General features: G+C 54.2%; 1 pseudogene across 1 annotated transcript; it reads left to right on the plus strand.

The window, feature by feature from the left end:
* Window positions 1-10064: 10064 nt before the first annotated feature.
* Window positions 10065-10595, plus strand: LOC105824925 (annotated as a pseudogene). Its single transcript, XR_001138234.1, has one exon. The product of XR_001138234.1 is annotated as an iron-sulfur cluster assembly 1 homolog, mitochondrial pseudogene (transcript).
* Window positions 10596-10601: the final 6 nt, after the last annotated feature.

Raw genomic sequence — 10601 nt, forward strand, 5'->3', positions numbered from 1 at the left:
CGGAGATGCTTACTGTTGTTTCCAGCTGCCAAGTCTGGGGGTCATTAACTAGGGCAGGTGGGGAAGGAGATGGGCGGGCAGGGCCGGGGCGCCTCGCCCTGGAGTGCAGAGCTCACGGAACACACCCATGTCTCTTCCCCACCTGGCCACCCGGATTTTGAGTCAAGTGAAATGCACGCCTGTGTTTTGCCGTTTCCCAGCACAGCCTGCCCTTCCCTCCTCCGAGCCTCCTCGCTGCTTTCTCTGCCTGGAATGCCTTTCCCACTCCTCTTCCTTTCCTTCCTCCTGAGATGAACTCCTACTCAGCCCTCAAGACCCAATTCCAATGTGCCCTCCTCTGCGAAGGCTTTCCCAATCCCTCTTGGGCAGTTTTTTGTCACCTTCTTTGGCATCCCTGTGAGACTCTGTATATTCCTTAATGGACAGGTGATTGGGGGTGAGTTATCCTGCTTGGTCCTGTGAGCTCTGGAGTTTAGAACTTGGATTTCATTAATAAACTGCCCTTCCTCCCTGAGCACTGGCGCCCAGAGGATGCTCGAGGTAAGGTCTTAAATGAAAGAATGAATGAATGAGCAAGCAACAAAGGCAGCCTCAGCGAGGACGAGAGGCGCCACGCACAGCCTGTATAGCAGGAGGGGCAGAGGACGCTGGGACAGTGGAAGGGGCGCGGCTGCTTCTCGGCCTGTGCCACTGCAGCACCATCGAGGCCCCTTCTCTCCTACCGCCCCAGAGCTTCTCGGGGTCCAGGAACCAGGCATTGCTGGGGAGGCCCTTGGGTCGGTGTGTCCCTGCCACACTCTTTTCCTGAACCCTGCCCTCCCTTGCCCACTGCTTCCACGCCTGACAGCACCCCCCCCACCCCCGAGTCCTTTCCCTGCATCCCAAACCTGGAGGGCAGATGAGAAGCAACCGGGCAAATCTGATTTCTAAAACAGGTTTAAAGGTCTTTTCCCAGAGACCCTGAGCTCATTTCTCCTTCCTGTGTCTCCAAAGTGCCAAGGCAGCAATTCGGATCTCGAATGCCCCAGTAGGGGTGCAGCCAAGTTCTTTACAGCACAAAATGAATTTGTTATGTGGGGATTCTTTGGCCTAAAGGATGGCTTAATGTCCTGATGTCCCACCGCGCCCCAGGCTGGCCAGGGCTCAGAGGCAGGACAGCTGCCGTACTTGCCTATTTTCCGAGAGGATGGCTGAGGGGGGCTGAGGGCTCCTAAGGTCAGGGAGAGATCACCTACACACTCCGATCCTACTCGCGGCCACTCCTGTTTATGCAGTGCTCTGCAGGCACAGAGAAATCAAGTCATTTGTCTGAGACCCCATAGCAGGAAATGGCAGAGCCAAGATTTGTTCCCAGGCCTATCTGACTTCAAAGGCCCCTGCTTTTGACCACGAGGTCACACTGCCTCGGCCTGGTGAGCCCCTGGCCCGGCTGCTACAGGGCTAACACAAGACCCCACCCCCAGTCCTCCCAGGATCCTTATAAAATTTCAGCAGGACTGAGCCAGACGCTGAAGGAAATGGCAGTCTGGGGCTTAGGTCCCTGGGTCCCTGGCACCCACAGACTACTCCAGCTCCCAGAAGCCAATCAGAGATTCGATGGTTTCCTGCTTGGCTGAATTCTGCTCCCGTTGGAGGCAGAGGGAGGGGGCGGTTTCCCATCTCTGGTTGTGGGGCTTTATCTCTTGGAACTCTGCAGTGTGTGTGTGAAAACCTGTGAACCAAAGGAGGAGAGACAAAGATTAAAGAGGGAAGGATTAGAATCTACAGGCCTCCCCGTGCTCTGCCGAGCTGCTCCCGGAAGCGGCTCTGCGATCTCTCCATTAGACAACCTGACAGCCGCCAGCTCCTGGGGTGAGAGGGTCTGGGCCCCTCACCCAGCCTTAGCCACCAAGAAAGCAGCGAGGAGGCTTGGAGGAGGGAAGGGCAGGCTGTGCTGGGAAGCGGCAAAACACAGGCGTGCATTTCACTTGACTCAAAATCCGGGTGGCCGGGTGGGGAAGAGACATGGGTGTGTTCCGTGAGCTCCGCACTCCAGGGCGAGGCGCCCCGGCCCTGCCCGCCCATCTCCTTCCCCACCTGCCCTAGTTAACGACCCCCAGACTTGGCAGCTGGAAACAACAGTAAGCATCTCCGTCCCACCTCCGTCTCCCCTGGCTTCTGTGGGTCAGGAATGTGTGAGCAGCTGAGCTCGGGCTCTCTCAGGAGGTCGCCGGCTGGGGCTGGAGGGCCTGGTTGTGGGATGGCGCACTCGCAGGGTGCTGGCTGTCGGCAGGAGGCCTCGGCTCCTCCCCACAAGTGCCTCCCCCACATGGCGACACTCCCCAGAGTGAGTGATGCAAGAGGGAGCAAGACCAAAGCCGCCATGGTTTTTATGAACCAGCCCCCGAAGTCTCACACGGTGATTTCTGTGATATTTTACTGGAGACTCAGGTCAGCCCTAGTCAGGATGAGAGCAAAGCACACAAGAATGTGAGTATCGGGAGTCGGGGATTACTGGGCAGCCCTAGGCAGGACAGGCCCTGGTCTACGGTTTCAAGGAAGCAAACACTCTGACCCTGAAGCAGGGCCAGTTTCCATAGCGCTTTTCAAGGCGGCCTTCCAACGGTGACCCATCGGGCGGGTGTGTTGCGGGCCAGGACTGGTGCCGACCTTCTCTTGGGGCGGGGTCTGGGGTCAGGAGGACTGTCTCTCAAACCACAGGCTCTGCCAACACATAAGGTCGAGCCCTCCCTGGCCATTGTCCAACTGCCCACGTGGCTTCTGGAGTGGTTATCCTCAAAGGAGGCCAAAGTGTGTCCTCCAGCGAGTCCCGGAGACACTGCCAGCTGGATGGCTCACACTCAGCAGGGACCAGCCGTGCCAGCAAGGTCCATGCGGGGGCCTGGGGCCTGCTCAGAAGTTAGTGTGGTAGTTGGGGGACCCCTGTCAGTCTGTACGGGCCCAGCCTGGGTCCTCGACAGTCCAGACCCGCCTGCCCCATGGGCTGTGCGGCCTGGTGTAATTGGAATGCCAGGCAGCACCTGCAGACGATTTTATCACATGCTGTATAATGTGTAAATACCATTAAGTTAGACAGATTTTCTCATTAATTCTCAGTCCCAGTGACAGACCAGGAATTAACACAATTGATTTTCCAGTCCCTACTCATTATCAATCATCTCCCAGAACTTAGTCACATTTCATGTGTTCCACCTGGGCCCCAGCATCTATTTGGAGGCTTCAACATACATTAAACTAATAAAGAGCAATGGGCACTGCTGTGTCAGCCCTGGAAACTGGTGGGGATGGGCGAAGAAACAAATCTGGGGAAGAAAGTTGCTTCTAGATGGGAGAGCGGCATGGTCCTGCCCCCGGGATGCGGGCCCCTGGCAAGCGGGGACTCAGGCAGGGGTGCTGGTAAGTGCATCAGTTATCAGTTGCTGAGTGACAAAACACCCCCAGACTTGGTGGCTTAGAACAAGTGTCTATTTGCTCACGATCCTGTGGGTGGCCAATTTGGGCTGAGCTGTCCTGGGCTCACTCGGGTGGCTGCTGTCGGCTGGTGGCTGGGCTGGCTGTGGGGGCGGAAGCCAGCCTCCCACACACGCCTGGTGGCCAGATGGCCGAGGGGCCTCAGCTGGGGTGGCTTCGAGTGGCTTCTCACCCTTCAGAAGGCTGAACCAGACTCCATGCGCAGTCTCAGGTAGTGCCAAGTGGGCAAGAGCAGAAGCTGCAAGGCCCCCGAGGCCTGGGCTGGGAAGTCGTGCAGCATCGCTTCTCACCATCTCCTTTTGGTCAAAGTAAGGCAAAAGACCAATCCAGATTCAAGGGGTGGGGAGGAGACTCCACCTCTTGATGAGAAGAGTGGGCCGGGGGCACACGGCAAAGGGGGTGCGGCCGGGGCGGGAGGCCTGCAGCAGACAGGACAGCACAGTGACCACTCTGGGATCAGGTTCTGGGCCCCCTGCAATGGGCAGTTTCCTTTTGATCCTTCATACCAAGAGAAGGTGGCTTTTATTCTTCGAGACCTTCCTTTGGTACCCATCAAAACAGGAGAGAAATGTGCATTCCAGTGACCCGAATAGCAACCATAGCCAACACCAAGCTAAGGGACAAGTGGCAGAGGGAAGAGGGGATCTGCATCAAATTCTTAATCCTGCCTCAGTGTGACTTCCTGGTCACTAATGCTTCTGGACCCTCCTACCCACAAAGTTGAGCATATGAGCTCAGAAATTGCCAGTTAATTTTAATATTGGCAAGAGCATGAACACTTGGAAAAAGCAAATCTTTCACAAGTAGAAAACAATTGTGGATTATCTGCTGTTTTCTACTATCTGCCATCCCATCCTAACAGATACTTTATTTAATTTCCATGATATTATGGAAGTAATTACAATCCCTACTTCACAAAGGGCTTTGGGTAAACTTTTCACTGAGACAAAACACGTATTCAGAAGAGTGCACAAATTCTAAGTGTGTCGTTCAATGAATCTCCCCAAAGTGAATACACCTGTTTAATTGGTGCCCCCTCTGGGGCTCCCCGCAACAAGGGCGACGACCATCCTGACTTCCGACACTATAAACGAGTTCTGCAGGATTGTGTGTGCACAGGGAACATGCTTTAAGGAGCCCGTAGCCCAGGGCCCAGAGGAGGTCACTGCCTTCAGGGCTACTGGATCAGGAGTCCCTGCTTGGAGGCAAGGATGTGGCTGGCCTTCCAGCTTCTCAGTGCTCCTCCTCCCCATCCCAAGTCCTTGTGTGTCCTCCTTAGGGCAAAGCCCTTTGCTCCAGAGAGCACCTCTTTTGCCACACCAAACCTAAGCACGCGAGCAGAGGTGGCAGCAGGGTGGAGGAGCAGGCGAAGGCAGAAGAGTTGGCGGAGATGCAGTGAGGGTGGAGGCGGGGTGGGGGGGTCTTAGGAGACGCTGGACAGACCCTTGCTGAGTGCTTCCTGGGGCAGGAAAGCACGTGGGCCACAGACTGGGGGCACTGGCTGGAGGCCCTCCCCCTCCCACCCTTCCATGCCAGCATTCGGCAAGCTCGTGCACCCTCCTAGAATTAACACTAGATAATAATAATTGTCTTTATGAAAACCACTGAAGATGAACTCTAATGTGTTTTATTATGTGACTTGTTCAGAAGTTCTGCTACAGGAAGGTGAAATAGGTTTTGAATATTAAGCAGGAAGAGGTTACGAAGGGTATCTCTGCCTGGTGGGCACCTCCCAGTTAATTAGCTCCCTAATACTCGTCAGGTGAGGGATGGTGGGCCAGGGTCTTCCCCACCCCCACTCAATGACTAGGTTTTCTCTTCTTCCATCAGAATTGCCTGGGTGGACTGGGGCACTGTCTGTTCCTGGGAAGCCCCTGCTAGGGGCCCCTGCTCCCGCCGGGGCAGAGATGCGTGTGGGGCTGGCTTCAGCCCCTCCAACCAGTCCAGCCACCAGCCGACAGCAGCCACACAAGCGAGCCCAGCTCAAGTTGGCCACCCACAGGATCGTGAGCAAATACACACATGTTCTAAGCCACTGAGTCTGGGGGTGGTTTGTCACTCAGCAATTCATAGTTACCAGCAGCCTTGCCTGAGCCCCCACTGGCCAATGGCAGCATCCTGGGGGCAGGACTGTGCCCTCACATGCTCTGTCCAAGGGCTCCGGAGATGGACAGGATGCTGGGGCCTTCATCTCCGCCCCACTCTGCCTCTCACCCCACTGAGATATGGGGGGAGGGACCTATGGGGACAGAGGTGGTCCAATCTCTGAGCTTTGCTGTTTTGAGGGTCAGGAGAGCATAAAAATGCACCCCCCACTCCAGCGAGGACCAGAAAGGCTGGGGTAGGGCTTTAGGAGTATGGACTTACATGGCCAGTCTCAAAGCAGGGTCCCTTCAGAACTACTCCCCCTAAATTCCTAATTCTCTCATAAAGCCCCTCAGGTCCTCCCTCCCAGGGCAGCCCGTGGGCTGGACATTTCTTATCTTTCTCCCATCAAAATTTACCCGTCCGTGCGGCATTCATTTTGGGCCCCATCCTCTGCTCTCCATGGTGACAGGCACTTTTTTTTCCTCCGTGAGAACCTCCTCAGTTATGCACCTGTATTTTAGCAAGGACCTTGGGGAAATACAGTGCCTTCATTCAAAGGACTGACTAATGGTGGAATTCAGGGCACCCAGGCAGGCTGACGCAGAGCTACTGAGGTGCGGGAGAGCCTCCGAGCTCCCACTAAATCACAGCTACGGCCGACCTGGCATGAGAGGAGGTACTGTCCTTTCCATGACAAGTTTTCTCCCGCAAACCAGCCTGCTGCTCTTAGGTGTAGGATTAAGCCTTTAAGAATTTACTTAGCAAATTGTTGAATGAATGAATGAATGAAACTCAAACAAGAATGGAAGACTCTGATCTCCTCAGCCCTTGACCTCATCCAATCTTCCACACTCTGGGAGTCCAGGCAGAAGGCCAGAGGTCCCCAGTGTCCCTTCCCTGTAACATCAGCTTAGGTCTAGTCGAGGTGCAGGTCTCAGACAGAAGGAAGGCAACTCCTCCGAGAACTAGTCCCCAGCCCCCACTGCCCTGGGCAGGACGGCAGGGCAGTTTCTCCCAGTGCTGTCCCAAGAACACTCAGGGCAGGGGGAAAGGGGTCCTTCCCTGCACCAATTCTATCCCAAACCCCGAGTCCCACGGACGTGCACGCTTTCGGGAAGGGCCTGAAATAGTTACACAATTCTCTCTCGTTTCTTTTCCCCCTCCTGCACTTAAGTGCCTATTAGGGACAAAGGGACAGGAACAGAGGACAATAACATCTGTTTTTCCAACAAGCCGATGACAATGCAGATAGGGGGGCGGAGTGCGCGTCAGCACTGGGGCCCAGATGCAGCCTGCAGCTGCAGAAGCGACTGGCACTGTCATTTCTCAGCGAGATTATCTCCCCATCAGCGCTCCTTGCTGGCTGGCGCTTATCCTCACTGGGGAGCTGCTGCCGCTCTCCTGATCAGCCTCTTGCTTGGTTTGTTTGTTTGTTTGTTTGTTTAAATCTCTGGTGGGCTGGGCCCCAGCAGGAACCTGGAAGCCACAGTCCTCCAACCTCACTCCTGCCTTCTCGAGGCTGGGACCAAGGACAGGACACCAGCCCACACCATGGAGCACAGGGGAAAAGACCTGGCTTCTCCTCCCAGCCCTGCCACCAGCTCTGCTGTAGTCCAGGGATACTGAGAGATAGGAGCTTAACTTGCTGAAGGAGCCTCAGTTTCCTCATCTATAAAGTGGGGGCTATCATAACTCGGTCATGGAATTGCTCTGAGGCTCAACTGTGATAACATGCACACGTGATCCTAATTCAGGTCAGACGGCAGAAGACCTGAGCGCGAGGGTGGTGGGATGTGGCAGTGCGTTTTCTGGTTTTCTGTCGCCTGACCCCGGATCGCAGGCGTGGCTGAGACTTCCTGCAGTCGCACTGCACAGAACAAAGAGAATCATCCACCAGCTTCTCAAACAGTGGGGCCCCCCGAGACCCCCCTCTGATGGGGCCTCTCAACCTACCTCTCCTCCCACACCCAGGGCCACCAGCGTGAGAAGGCAGTGTGTGGGGGCCCTGCAGAGAGGGGGAGGGGAGGGGAGGCAGGAAAGAGGACGGGAGAGGAAGACAATGGAGAGGCAGCTGTGCCTCTTTCAACGTTTTAAAGGAGATTTAAATTGAAAATGAGATTTTTAAAAAAACAACCCATCGTGCTTTTTCCTCCCCTTCACAAGAAAGGAGAAGTGTTGAAAGTGAAAAAGACTTTAACCGAATGAGTGCTGCATTAGAGGGGAAGAGTGGCGAAGATGGTGCTGCCAGTCCGCGGCTGTGTGGCCTTGAGCGAGTCACCCAACCACTCGGCCCCTGGCACACGCGAGCACGTGCCTGGCAAGGCCACGGGGAGGCCGGGGTGAGACGCACGGAGAAGGGCTTGGTGAACCCAAGCTGCTGCCTGGATCCAGGTGTAGCGGTTCTCACCACGACCGTGGTTGGGCGGCCTTGAGAGGCTGCTGTCACTCCGAACGAAGAGGGACTAGGGAACCAGCCGAGGGCCCAGGGCCCAGGTTCCACAGTGCTCCGCCCGCGTGGCCGACCTGGTTACCTTCGCCCCTCACCATCCCCTCTCTACTCCTGCTTGGAAAAGGCCCGGCTCTGTTCAGCAGAGCCACCAGCCCCCAGCCCAACCTCTGCTCTGAGCTGGCAGGGTAAGGAGGGGCTCCACCTCCCTGCCTCTGCCCGGAGCACCTCTGGGCTATCGCTTGCTCACAGCCCCCGTGGTTTCCTTTTATCCTCTCTGGAATTGCACGGAGACTGGTTATCTGGTAGTTGAGATTGTTTTACCACGTGTCTCTCCTGGCATTGGGTTCCATTTATGTTCAGAGCCTATTGAATACCCAGTGTAATAACTGCCCCGTTGGGGGGCGGGGGTGTCCCTGCATGCATACAAGTGCACACACATACACATGGCACTTTTTTAAAATATAAAAACAAACAACTGTGGTAACTCAGACTTCAGACAGTTCCTGGCTGTTCTTCCCCTGTTGAACTTGGACTGCAACCCCAGGATATGTCACCACTGCCTTAAACCTAGGGATTCTTGGAGCCCCTCTAAAGGACAGGCCACTCACAACCACACATAAGACAATCTCTCTCTCCATCTAGTCCTTCCTTAGCACCTGCCCAACGATCAGGCCCCCAGGGCTGTGGAGCGCCTGGATGAGAAGCTGCAATCGCAGAACCAATTCAGTCTGGTCCAACTTCGTCAGAAAAAAATGTAACCACGTGTTGAATTGTTTTCAGTGACAGCAGTCCCCCAGGTTGCCAGTCACATAACCTGAGCATGCCCAGATGAACCAGGTGTGCCCTATTCGTGACCCCACAGTGGGCCGGAACGAAAAAGTCAACCACAGGTGGAACCTAAGTGCTCGGATCAAGGAACAGGGACTAAATTAGGAAGCGAGAAGGTGCTCTGTTTTGTTCCAGTACAGATATAAGAGCCAAGGACCCAGTATCACCTCACTGCATTTTCCTGTCTTCTTCCTTGTTACTCTCTGCCTAGAAGACCTGCCCCCAGACCCCAGCTTGGGGAGACAGATTTGAATGTGACCTCCTGTCTCCTTGCCAGTCAACTTGCAACAAAGCTTCTCTTTTCTCAAAAGCCAGTGCCATAGTATAGCCTTCTGTGCCCATTGCTCAGCAACAGAGCTACCCTGACAATCTCTGGTCCCAAGGCCAGGACCCCACCTTTTCCATAGTCACCCCATTGGGACTCCTGTCTCAGCACAACCAGGCTTGGCTCCTGACAGAAAGGCTGCAAATGGGTCATCCCGTGGTTTCTGCATGGAACCCTGTGCTGGTGCCTGAGCAGAGCCCCTTAGGGAACTGCCAAAGGGACTCCCCAACCCCTGACACAGTGCCTCAGTCCATTCAGGCTGCCACAACAAAATACCATAAACTAGGTGGCTTACAAACAACAGAAATTTATTTCTCACAGTTCTGGGGTCTGGGAAGTCCAAATCAAGGCAGATTTGGTATCTGGTGAAGGCCTACTTGCTGGTTGATAAATGACACCTTCTAGCCGTGTCCCCACTTGGTGGAAGGGGCAAGGCAACCTCTGGGGTCTCTTTTATACGGACACTAATCCCATTCATGAGGACTCTACTTTCATGACCTAATCCCCTCCCAAAGTCCCCACCTCCTAATACTATCACACTGGGGATTAGGTTTCAATATATGAATTTTGGGGACACAAACATTCAGACCATAGCACACAGTTTCACAACGAATAGTTGTTTCTTTTCTCTTCTAGCTCCCTTACTATCTCCTAAGCTGCATGAGGCATAGACCTGGTCTTGTTCATTTTCTGTTTTTGGTTCTTAACACAGTTCCTGGTACTTATTAGGTGCTCAATAAATGTTTGTTAAATGAATGAATGAATGTACCAGTCATTGTGCCAGGTATTGTGAAGAACATAGTCACGTCAGCTGTGGGTCCTCTGCCCTTTGGCAGGAAAGTTTGAGATTATACAAAAAGAGTCATATTCTAAAATACTCATCAACAAGAAGAGAAAGTGGGTCAATGCGCCCGCTGTGTTCATGGAGAGAGGCTGAGGCTGCTGAGCTCCGGCCCGAGGCACCGGGGCACCCGGTGGTGAAAATGTCGGCTTCCTTAGTCCGGGCCACCTTCCTAGTCCGGGCCACCGTCTGGGCTGTGAGCAAGAGGAAGCTGCAGCCCACCCCAGCGAGCGGCCCTCACCCTAACAGCTTCAGCAGTAAACAAGATAAAGCAGCTCCTTAAAGATAAGCCTGAGCACGTAGGTGTGAAAGTTGGTGTCCGAACCAGAGGCTGTAATGGCCTTTCTTATACTCTAGAATATACGAAAACAAAAGGAGATTCTGATGAAGAAATTGTTCAAGATGGAGTCAGAGTGTTCATCGAAAAGAAAGCACAGCTAACACTTTTAGGAACAGAAATGGACTATGTTGAAGACAAATTATCCAGTGAGTTTGTGTTCAACAACCCAAACATCAAAGGAACTTGTGGCTGTGGGGAAAGCTTTAACATCTGAAACCTCAGGACTCCTCTGGCTATGAGCTCCAGGAACACTCATGGA

This window comes from Propithecus coquereli, unplaced genomic scaffold (assembly GCF_000956105.1).
Source record: "Propithecus coquereli isolate 6110/MARCELLA unplaced genomic scaffold, Pcoq_1.0 Scaffold77, whole genome shotgun sequence".
NCBI lineage: Eukaryota > Metazoa > Chordata > Mammalia > Primates > Indriidae > Propithecus > Propithecus coquereli.